This window comes from Mustela lutreola, chromosome 5 (genome assembly GCF_030435805.1).
Source record: "Mustela lutreola isolate mMusLut2 chromosome 5, mMusLut2.pri, whole genome shotgun sequence".
NCBI classification, from domain to species: domain Eukaryota; kingdom Metazoa; phylum Chordata; class Mammalia; order Carnivora; family Mustelidae; genus Mustela; species Mustela lutreola.
The window spans coordinates 3,467,265-3,479,496 of record NC_081294.1 but is presented as its reverse complement, the minus strand read 5'-3'; positions in this window follow the sequence as shown (position 1 = coordinate 3,479,496).

The following is a 12,232-nucleotide window of genomic DNA, read 5'->3' as shown; positions in this document are numbered from 1 at the left end:
TCTTCAAACAAGAGTAAGAGGAAGTGCAAATCAATGAGAACTCTCTCTGTGCATATTAGGCGCATCTATGGTATCTTCCAAGAGAAAAATAAAGAAACTTCATCACTGTTAACACATACACTTGGCTTGGATTGTGTTATCTCCAGGGTCCTTTTTTGGGGGGAATACCTCCATATTTGACAACTCGCTCTAAGCAGAGGTTGCCTGAAATTTTAGTGAGACAGAATATCCCATCTATAGTAGATTGTGGCTGAACTTCTTGGAGCAGGTTTACTCCATCAGGAGAACAGACATTTTAAGGGACTGGTATTAATTCTAAGTAGTTGATTTAATTCATTTTTTATTGCATTTGTACTGCTAATAAGGAAACGTCAGAAGAGATCATGATTGTCTTCATGTTGCCTCTATGGCATGGGTTCACTTACTTATTTGAGAATAAATCTTAAAGCAGCTCCTTTAAATACTTCTTGCTTGTTTATACACAAGATAGCCACAGTTTCCTAAAGCACTCAAAATGAGAATATATTATCCCAGAGAATATATTAACTCAGAGACTTCCCAGAAGTTTGTATTGTATTTACAGTGTTTCTGACAAGGCTATTACTATCTAGAAGCATTACTTGGGGCTGGATAAGGGGATTTTATTTGGTAGTTATCCTCTCATTTAGGTCATCTACTGAATGTGAATTGGCCAGCTGACAGCCATCTAGAAAGGAGATAAACTTATCTAATACTGTTTTGAATAGATTCATGAATTTAAATTACCTGCCTCCTAGAAGTAGCTAAAATGGTCCAGAAGGGAACATTCTTCTAAACTTGGTAAATCATTCATAAATTGAATTTTATTCAAAATGGCTGATACCTTCCCATTCCTAAAACTCACTTCTCTCTACAAACTACTGAGTAAAAGTCATGGTGTATTTTTAAATTATATTAAGGGGGCAATGAAAGCTCTCTTTTAGGGAGTAAAGCTTCAAGAACTTTGGGTCTGCAATTTCGGCTACATGGGAGACCCCAGCTCCTTTAGCACTGTTTGGAGAGAAACGTGGGTCTGCTCTTCCAGATTAAATAAAAAATATATATAGTATAATAAAAATTTTTTAAAATAGCAACTTTTAAGTAAAAACAAATAATCAGAGTTATCTTATATTATAAAGAGGAAATGGTATCACTGATAGAGGGAAACCGGCAGTGGCTAGTGGTGATGAGAAATGGCAGTGGGACACAGTCCTCTGTTCTGGACCTCTAGTTCAGTCAACTACTAACTAGTCATGGCTGCTGAGCTGCTGAGGGAGGATTGTGAAGTAGACATGAACTCACATGTGTTGTGTCTCCCTTTAGGGGCTTACCTTCCTCACCTTCCAACAAAGCAAGTGTGGTCGAGCCAGTCATCATGCCATTTGCCCATGGTCCCTGTTGGTGGAGAAGACCTGGACTGCAATGATGCATGCTGAGCCCTTGGATGATTGCAATGGACACTGACCCGAGGATGACCTCCACGGGCTGGCCCATGTCCAGTGAGGGGTCTGGAAAAGAAAGCAAGATGCACCAATCACTATATATTTTGAAAAATTGGCCAAGAAAATATTTAGATAAGGCAGAGGATAAAAATACACATCCAATGCAACCCGAGAGGGCGTTGGGTCAAGAAGAGTCATTACAAACTCAGGTTGTCACGATGCTTCGCAGGTAGAAGGTACAAATCTGTAAAATGGCATGGAACAATGCCAGTCTGAAAACATGGTCACATGGAGAAATGATTACATGTAAAGTGCCCACGGCAATGCCTCGCACATGGCAGTCTCTGTGCACACATCTACTGGTCTCTGCACACCGCCATCAGCATTTTCATTCTGGGCATTTCCTTCTTAGTCCACCTCTGAAGAAGGTGCCATCTTCTGAATCAACTCCATGAGGCTCGTGTTGGACGGACACAAGTACTGCTCAACTGCAGCTGACCAAGGAGGATATCAGAGGTTCCCTGTGGCTGCTGCTTCCCAGAATCCCAGAGAGGATCTTCTGCTCTAAGATCTCCAGAACTATCTGGGCTTTCCCACCACTCAGCACCTCTCAAGTTTTCTGTGCTGGCTGTGGGCAAGTCAGGAATCTCTCCAGCTCTCATTCCTAAATCGTTCTCTTTCTTCTCTCTGATGTTTCTGTTTCCTGAAGAGGAACTGGTGTGAACTCAGGTCTGTTGAAATGGGACTTGCTCTGTCTTCATGTTCCCTTCTCTTTCCAACACCATGGTTTGACTGAGAATTCCCGCACACTAACCCTCCAGGTGCTGGCTCTAGTTAGATCAAGTTGATGGATAACTGCAAAATACTGCATGATAGGGAATGCATCTCTCAATTTTTCAAAATCAGACTATATATCAACCTACACATATTCATGTTTTAGGAAATATTTATATGTTCACTTAAGAGTATTTTTATTTAATTAAAAATTAATGTTAAATAACTATGCCATAAGCATCGATCACTATCATTGATTTATATTTCTTAATGTAGGGTTGATCTGTTGAAAATATCATATTATTGAATTCTCCATAGATCTCTGAATCTTATTGATTATGTTTAATATTGTGTAAAGCTTGGCTTAATTTTCTTTGTTATATTTTATTTAGGATTTTTATATTCATTATTTGAAGTGAGTTTGTTTGTTTGTTTGGTTGGTTGTTATTGTTCTGTGTGTATGTATGTCCCTGACAAGTTTTTGTACTTATTATGTTGGTTTCAGAACCAAACAAGCAAATATCATCTTGCTTTTTCTCTGGAATAGGGTTCAGTTTAACTGGAATTTCAATTACATGATTTGTGATTCTCACACATCCCCCCAGCTCCTTTTCCCGCCACTCCTGTGACTATTATCTTACACCTTTTAGAGCTTCTAATAATTCCTTGTATAACATGTAAATCATAGTGCAGAAACACCACATGTTGATTTTTTGATACCTACATAAAGGAGGCTGAATCTCCTTTGACTTTATTAGAATGTAATTTTTACTCTAACCTGGTTTTTAATGCTTCATTTTCCCCTTGTTTTTCCAAATATTGGTGAGTTTGTGTATTGTGTGCCTGCTCAAACATTGGCCAAAATCATAAATATTCCCTTTGGCTCTTCTTTTCCTGTTTCTACTGTGACTTCCTATCCAGAAATGGCTTTCTGTTTCCCTTCTAATTCTTTTCAGCTATGCTTACTCAATTTTCACTTTTTAAAAATAACTTTGCAAGAACAACCACATATTTTATAAATATATTTTCTCCGGGGCACCTGGGTGGCTCAGTGGGTTAAGCCTCTGCCTTCGGCTCAGGTCATGATCCCAGGGTCCTGGGATCCAGCTCCACATCGGGCTCTCTGCTCAGTGGGGAGCCTGCTTCCCCTTCTCTCTGCCTGCCTCTCTGCCTTCTTGTGATCTGTCTGTCAAATAAATAAATAAAAATCTTAAAAAAAAGAAAGAATATTTTCTCCAAGGGAAAGAGAGTCAGACCTGACCTGGGCCAGTGTAAGTTTAATTCAGCTGTGTTGACTCAGAATGATTTGTAGGTACTTGCTGCCTTCCCTGGTCTGGGATCTCCACTTACTGCTCCATGTCACAAACCACTCGGTGAATCAGAGATAGACTTGTAACTTACAAAGAGCTGACTTTCTATAGGGTCACTTGGCATCTATCTCTCTTTTATTGCTTTTGGTCAAGACATTGGCCATGTTTACTTCTTTGGCTATCATTCATTCTATTGGCCTAAAAAATATATAGCATATATGGGGTGCCTGCGTGGTTCAGTTGGTTGAACATCTGGTCGAAGGTCTCAGTGTCCTGGAATCAAGCCCCCTGTCAGGCTCTCCACTCCATGGAGAGTCTGCTTCTCCCACTCCCTCTTCCTCTTCCCCTCCCCCATGCTCATGCTCTGTCTCTCCTTCTCTCTCTCTCTCATGTTCTCTCTCTCTCTCTCTCTAAAATCAGAACAAATAATCTTTAAAATAAAATAAAATAATATATGTGTGTGCTTGCTTCTTCCTTACGCAGTTCATCTGCCAGTCAGAAGTGTGATATGGCATTAATGTTATTCCTGAAGCCCATCTTTGCTGTCCCAAGCAGATAGGATAAAACTTTCTGCGTCCAACTACTTGGGTAACTCCTCATTCTGCTTGACACTGTTAGAGATCCGTGTCTATGGTTAGAGGTCTGTGTCTTTGTATTTTATTTTATTTTATTTTATTCAATTTGATTTGATTTGATTTGATTTTCATTTGCCATTCAGGTATGTAGAGATGCTTAACCTTTCCATCTTCATTCTGAAGCTCTGAAATTTCTATTCTCTGTGTGAGAAGATATTACTCTCTTAGACTAATGGGGGAAGATAACCAGGTGCAGAGTTTTACAAAAAAAGAGAAGTTTTGCATTAGCCATTGTCTAGGGAAATAAACACATGTCAACAGGTAGTTTGAAGTGCTCTATTTAAATTAGAGTTCAAGAGTTTTAGATTGACCAATCTGACAGTTGTGTGATTCCTTTAGAAGTCTTGGTGCTGGCACAAAGAAAACAAGAACACAGAATAATCAGGAGTTGGTATTTGATGGATAGGTACAATGGGACGGCAGCCCGGCAAAGGAGTTGCCTTTCTTCTCAGCGGACCGATTAACAAGAAACAGTGTTGTTTGCTGGAGGAGGGCTGACAGGGGCAGAGACATGAAAATAGACTTTTATGTGAGAGGTGACACAGCCTCAGTGAGGTCCAACAAGCGTCACAGAAGAGAGAAGATCTGAGGATGACCAAACAGGAGGCTGCGGTGAATGAGTGGATAGTTCAGAGGGGGGTGGAAGTGGTCGCAGAATTCTAAGTGTTGAGAGGAAACTGCTAGATGTGGCTTGACCCCCTGTGGTTGGCTAGGAACGTGCCAAGTGGGGACAGTCCAGGTGAACTCTGACACTTCCTGGGGCAAGAGAAAACAATGATGTGAACAGGGAGGCCAGGAGCAGAAACACCCCATGAGAGACTGGGACCAGGTGTATGGGTCATGCATCATCAACTCCAGCCAGGCAGTCCATGGTGGTGGGGTGTGGACTGGGACACGCAGGGTGCACTGCTGGGGTCACACCAGCCTGAATTCACTTTACTTGTGAGGGACTCGTGTTCTAGCTGAACAGACTCTGATAGAGTTCACTGGTTTCCAGAACTGTGTCCACGGATTGAAAAATTGGCAGCCTGGGGTGGGATGTCGGCATTTCTTCTCTTTCTTCCTCCTACCAGTGCATCTGACTTCTGACACTTCTGTATCATTGGGTTTTTAAGCCAGAGACAGAAGAACTAAAATGGATTTTTCATAGAAAAAAATTTCATAGATCACGGGATTTAAACCTATAATTTCAAATTTTCCACCTTTCAAGTCTGCTCATCAGACCTTCAGTGGGTGGTTATCCCTCGTGGAGGAACATATCATATTTGGAATATATCACTTAAAAAGTCTTTATGAGTAAGTATTGGCCGTCATTTTAATTAGTAGTTTCATCCTACCCTTCTACTATATGGAGTCCTGATTGTGTTCCTTTATTAGGGATATTTAACTTAAAAATATATTCCAACCGGAAAAATGCTCTTTTATTATTATAATTATTTATCTATACTGATTTAAATTTCCAAAAGAGAAAAACACCAAGATGCAGGATACTCATTCCAAGTGTCGGTAATCAGATTTCACAGTCCAAGTATTAGCACGGACATGGCTGTGTTCTCCATATAGAATTGCCCTGTAAGCACTAATCTGGGTGTAACTTCCCTTGATGCAGAGGGCTCTGGTTTCCCAGCATGTGTGGGGAGGTTTCCTGTCTTCTTATTCTTCTATCAGTGAGAGTCCCCAAATCTAGTTTGAGCTGAGAACTAGGGAAGGAGGATTTGCTTTTACCCTCAGCTTCTATAGGAAATGGACTGTTTCGTTTAAGTGGTTTTTTTCCCCCTCCTGGCTCATACCTAACACACACAACTCTGTTTCACATGATCAGATAGAATGTGAGCTGCAGGTAGGCTTTCCAAACAGCAAAGAGATCAAAGTGTTCAGCTATTTATGAAATCATGCAAATTACTCTACCTACCCTCGTTCAGGTGGCTTCCGTGGCCAATCTGCCTACCACCCAAACCTGTTTTTGAAGTTAATGAATCATGTGGCCATAGAACCCGTCAAATCAGTTTATGAAGTCACCCAAAGTAATGAGATGTGACCCACTGGAGTTCATCAATTATTAGAAAGGTTTATTGTGGCAGACATTGGTCGACGGTGTGGTTTTACTGTTAGACATCTTTAATTAGTACTGAGGGGGTAAGGCTCCATGTCTACACAGACAGATTCAAGCTGGAGTAATGACAAAAAAGGAAAAAAGAATGAAAATAAAACCCATACCAGATAAAAATGAAATATAATAATACATTTAATATCAAACATACTCTTTTCCATCTCTCTCTATATGGTTAGGATGTAGACAACCACTCTGATAAACCATCTTTGTACCCCAGCAGGGTAGATGACCCCACACGGGGGAAAGAATCCTGTCTTCCTCCTTATGCCACACGCATCCTGCAAATGCACTGTGCCTCATTCTGAGATACCCCAAACCCTTCCAGGAGATGAATTTCCAGCAGATAAACTGCAGACAGAAGTAGAGATGCAAATGTTCACACTGACTGCATGTAGGCACCTAGAAAACCCCAAGGGTCAGGAGATCATTGATCTTTTCTGGCTTGGGTGTTCCTGAATCCAAAAAGAATATTTCATGAGACAGGAGGCTGATGCTCTGGTCCTCTAGTCTACCTTTATCTTTTGTAAGCTCAGAGCCTCTTTAGTCAACAACAGAAACTCTCAGCATAGCCTGGGTGTTTCTAGAAAATCTGTGGTTCATAACTGATGCTGAGGTGGAAGAGGTTATAAAAATTGGGGGGAAATCAACCTTTTGTCTGTACTGTCATTTTCAAATATCTTCTCCCATTCCGTGGGTTGCCTCTTTGTTTTGTTGACTGTTTCCTTTGCTGTGCAGAAGCTTTTGATTTTGATGAAGTCCCAAAAGTTTATTTTCGCTTTTGTTTCCTTTGCCTTTGGAGACATATCTTGAAAGAAGTTGCTGTGGCTGATATCGAAGAGATTACTGCCTATGTTCTCCTCTAGGATTCGGATGGATTCCTGTCTCATGTTGAAGTCTTTTATCCATTTTGAGTTGATCTTTGTGTACGGTGTAAGAGAATGGTCGAGCTTCATTCTTCTACATATAGTTGTCCAGTTTTCCCAGCACCATTTATTGAAGAGACTGTCTTTATTCCACTGTACATTTTTTCCTGTTTTGTCAAAGATTAATTGACTATAGAGTTGAGGGTCCATATCCGGGCTCTCTACTCTGTTCCACTGGTCTATGTGTCTGTTTTTATGCCAGTACCATGCTGTCTTGGTGATCACAGCTTTGTAGTAAAGCTTGAAATCAGGTAACGTGATGCCCCCAGCTTTATTTTTGTTTTTCAAAATTTCCTTAGCGATTCGGGGTCTCTTCTGATTCCATACAAATTTTTGGATTATTTCCTCCAGCTCTTTGATATCCAGGATCTATAATGAACTCCTCAAATTCAACACACACGAAACAGGCAAACATATCAAAAGATGGGCAGAAGGTATGAACAGACACTTCTCCAATCAAGACATACAAATGGCTAACAGACACATGAAAAAATGTTCATCATCACTAGGCCTCAGGGAGATTCAAATGAAACCCACATTGAGATATCACCTTACACCAGTTAGAATGGCCAAAATTAACAAAACAGGAAACAACATGTGTTGGAGAGGATGTGGAGAAAGGGGAACCCTCTTCCACTGTTGGTGGGAATGCAAGTTGGTGCAGCCTCTTTGGAGAACAGTGTGGAGATTCCTCAAGAAATTAAAAATAGAACTTCCCTATGACCCTGCAATTGCACTACTGGGTATTTACCCCAAAGATACAGATGTAGTGAAAAGAAGGGCCATCTGTACCCCAATGTTTATAGCAGCAATGGCCACGGTTGCCAAACTATGGAAAGAACCAAGATGCCCTTCAACGGACAAATGGATAAGGAAGATGTGGTCCATATACACTATGGAATATGATGCCTCCATCAGAAATGACGAATACCCAACTTTTGTAGCAACATGGATGGGACTGGAAGAGATGATGCTGAGTGAAATAAGTCAAGCAGAGAGAGTCAATTATCATATGGTTTCACTTATTTGTGGAGCATAACAAATATTATGGAGGACAAGGGGTGTTAGGAGAAGGGAGTTGGGGTAAATTGGAAGGGGAGGTGAATCATGAGAGACTATAGACTCTGAAAAACAATCTGAGGGGTTTGAAGTGGCGGGGGTTGGGAGGTTGGGGAAGCCAGGTGGTGGGTATTATAGAAGGCATGGATTACATGGAGCACTGGGTGTGGTGAAAAAATAATGAATACTGTTTTTCTGAAAATAAATAAATTAATTTTAAAAAATTGGGGGGAAAAAGACTGAAGCTGTTTTTGAGGGTGACCCAGAGAAAACCTCTTCAAAGCCTGCAACATTCCCGTATCCTGCTTCCTAACCCAAAGTAGCCTCCCCACCCCGCCACTACTCCACTGCCTCCATGTCTGGAATATCCTCCACGTGGGCAGAGTGAGAATGGCAGATTTTTGTGTCCAAAAAGTAGAGCTTGCATATGGGTTTCAACTCCTTTTGGTTGAGTGACTTGGGTCAAGGTATTTATCTGTCTCATTCTCTTCCTTTGCAAAATGAACATTATGAAAAATAAACAAAATAATACACTTAGGAATGAACCTAAACATGTGTAAGGTGTCAGATGCTAAAAATTAGGAAACACTGATGAGTAAAGCTAAAACCTAAAAATAATGCAGAGGCATACTGTTCTCATGAGTTGGAAGAGTTGGCTTCTCCCATATGTCAGTTTCCCTGAATTTCTCTGTAGGTTCAATGTAATTCTTATCAAGCCAAGCAAGGATTTTTTTTTTAACAGATCAATAAGCTTATTCTAAAAATTTATATGGAAAACAAAATATCTAAAATAGCTAGGAAAATTCTGATAAAAACTTTTCAAAGTTTCGAAACGTGAGAAGTCTCGCCAGTGTTGGGTGTTCTGTGGCTCTGCTAAGCAAGATGGAGTGTGCAAAGAGCAATGGATCAAAATAGAAAACCCAGAAACATGGGTTTCTGTTTGGAGCTGTTACGGGCAGGAACCATGCCCAGCTGATTTTTACAGGGGTGCAAAAGCAAGTGCTTAGAGGAAGGACCATTTCCTCAACAAATGTTACTGAAGGAATTGGGTGTAAATTAAAAAAATAATAATAATTGAAAAAATGAAATAGTGAAGTAAAAAAGAACTTTGACATAAACTTCACACCCTGTACAACATAATTAAAAATGGATCATGGATTGACATGTAAAGTATAAAACCGTACAACTTTTAGAAGGAAATAGAAGAGAATCTTTGGACCCAAGATTAGGGAAGAATTCTTAGCCACATTACTAACAGTATGATCCATAAAGAAATGTGTGATGAACTGAACTTCATCAAAACTTAAAACAAAACAACTTTGCTATTCAAATGACCCTGATAATGAGGGGGTGAAGTGAGAAGTTATGGGCTTGAAGAAAACGCTTGCAAACCACACATCTGACCAATAACTTGTATTCCGAATTTGTTAAGAAATTGCAAAACTCAGCAGTAAAAAACAGTAATGATAAACAAGTTAGAAAGTTGGCAGCAGATATGAACAGCCATTCCACTAATGAGGAGCCATGGATGGCAAATCTGTGCATGAAGAGATGTTCAACATCATTAACTCTTAAGGAAATGCACATTCAAATCCCAGTGAGCTTCTGCACACCAACCTGAGGGCTGACACGTCCAGTGCTGGTGAGGAAACAGAGACTATGGGTCACTCACAAATGGAAAATGGTAGAGCCATGCTGGAAAACAGCCTGGAGAACTTTTGTAAACCTAAATATAGCTCGTGGGTGGTTCACACAGAAATCTGTTCATGAGGCTTCACAGCAGCTTTATTCATGACAGCCCCAAACTGGAAAACACCCAGGTGTCTCTCAGTTAATGAATGGTTGGTTCAACAAAATGTGTATAGCAGCACCTTGGGATTCCACTCAGAAATAAAAAGGCACAAACCACTGATAAACGTAACAACCTGGATGGATATCCAGGGGGTTATGCTGAGGGACAAAGTCAACTCAACAGTTTACGTCTTGTGTGGTCCTGATTTTAGAACATTGTTGAGATGACAAAACACTGCAGGTTAGGAACGCGTCAGTCTTTGCTACGGAACAGGGATGGAACCATCAAAGGGTAGCCTTGAAGGGATGAAACAGTTCTGGGTAATGACAGTGTTGGTTCTTACACACTGAGTCAAGTTGCATAAAACCGCACACACACACACACACACACACACACACACACACACACGAGTGCATACAAAAACTGGCCCATAGTCCAGATAACTACATTGTACTAATGTGGAGTTCTTGGTTCTGATACTGTATTACATCTATATAAGATGCCAGCATTAGTGAAAAGAGAGTGAAGGGTTCCATGGGATCCACAGAGTATTTCTGAGACTTCCTGTGGGCTTATGATTTATTTTGAAATAAGATAAAGAAACAAAGACAGCAAAGAGCATTAAGGAGAAATTTAAGAATTTCCTATTATAATACATTACACTAAAAATATCTATTTCAGCTTCTTCTTTTTTTTTCCCCCACAAAAGCACTGGATGCATAATGGGGAAAGTAAGAAGCAAGTGTGAGAATTCAGTCTTCTAAAGAAGGAGATATCTGGAGTCCTCTAATACACGTGCAAGAGGTCTTCCAATGGCATTGAAATTAGTTGAGCATTAGAGGGGCCCTGGAAAAGTGCACTATTGTAGTGGCCTCATCACATCTGGGCACAAGGTGGTGCCTAAAGTAGGAGGCCTGTTCTGAGGAGCAAATCCAGGGTCTGTTAGTTTGGAATGACTCAGGACAGAGCAGGGCCTGAGTGTGGGCAGCAGCCATGCTCTGGTTAATCTTTATCACTTGAAGAGAGGGAGAAGCCAACCACTGGGAGTCACACCAGGTGATGCTCAGAACATCTCATGGCATAAGGGATGCCTTCTTGCATCTGCAGACCTGCTCTTACATGAACATTCACCTTGTCAACAGATGGCCTATCAAGAGTTCACTTCATTCTAAGATTTAAAAAAAATGAAAATAAGAAATTAATTTTCTAAATACTGTGAAAAGAAAATAGACACACACACACACACACACACACACACACACACACACACTAACAAAGGATGGAGAAGAGAATTTTTTTTTTTTTGCCAAAAGATGTAAAAAATTTATTTATGATTTCCCCAAGAAACAAAATGTCTTAAAAATATCTGGTTTCTGTGAAATAAAAATTCAAATCCCTGATGCAAGAGCTCAAGAAAGAAATTATGAGGGAAGGTATAGACTGAGGACTTGAAGTCAAGGAACAAAATGCAAGCGATAAATGAGAGAACTTCAAAAAGGAAGCATGCCTTGGAGATATCTCAGAGGAAGATGGAAGCTGGTAGATTTAAGTCATGGAAACAGGATTTGAGAAATACATACAAAAAATTGAATGAAGATTTAAAAAAAAAATTGAATGAAGATTTTTAAAAGGCTAGAGAGAAAATGATGCATAGGAAAGACAAAGAAAAATCAACATGAGTGTAACTGATATTCTCAATGAAGAGAATCAGAAGGGAAACAGAAAGAAGCTTCCAAGGTACAACTAAGGAGCACTGTCTTAAGATTAAATGTGTGCTCATGGATTGGAAGAATGGTATGATCTTGACTCTTCAGAACTCAGAGCTCCTAGGGAAGATGGTAGGCTAGATAATCAAAAGAACCAAATTACCTATGCCACCTCTAGGGGGAGGCCAATCTGATTTCATGCTTCATCACCATAGTTTTCAGTTGAAGAAGACAGTGTAATGGTACTAAGTAATTCCACAGGAAAACATAAATTGTTTTGAGAATAACATATGGCTAAATGGTTACTCAAATACATGGAGAACAGATGCATAGTGTAACATTTGAGAACTCAGGGGTATAGTTTGCAAGGACCCTTTTAAATCAAGGACATAATGGAAAGCCAATTTCCTCCAGCCAATAAATAAATGGAAAATTTGAAGCAAAAATGTAATTTTATTTA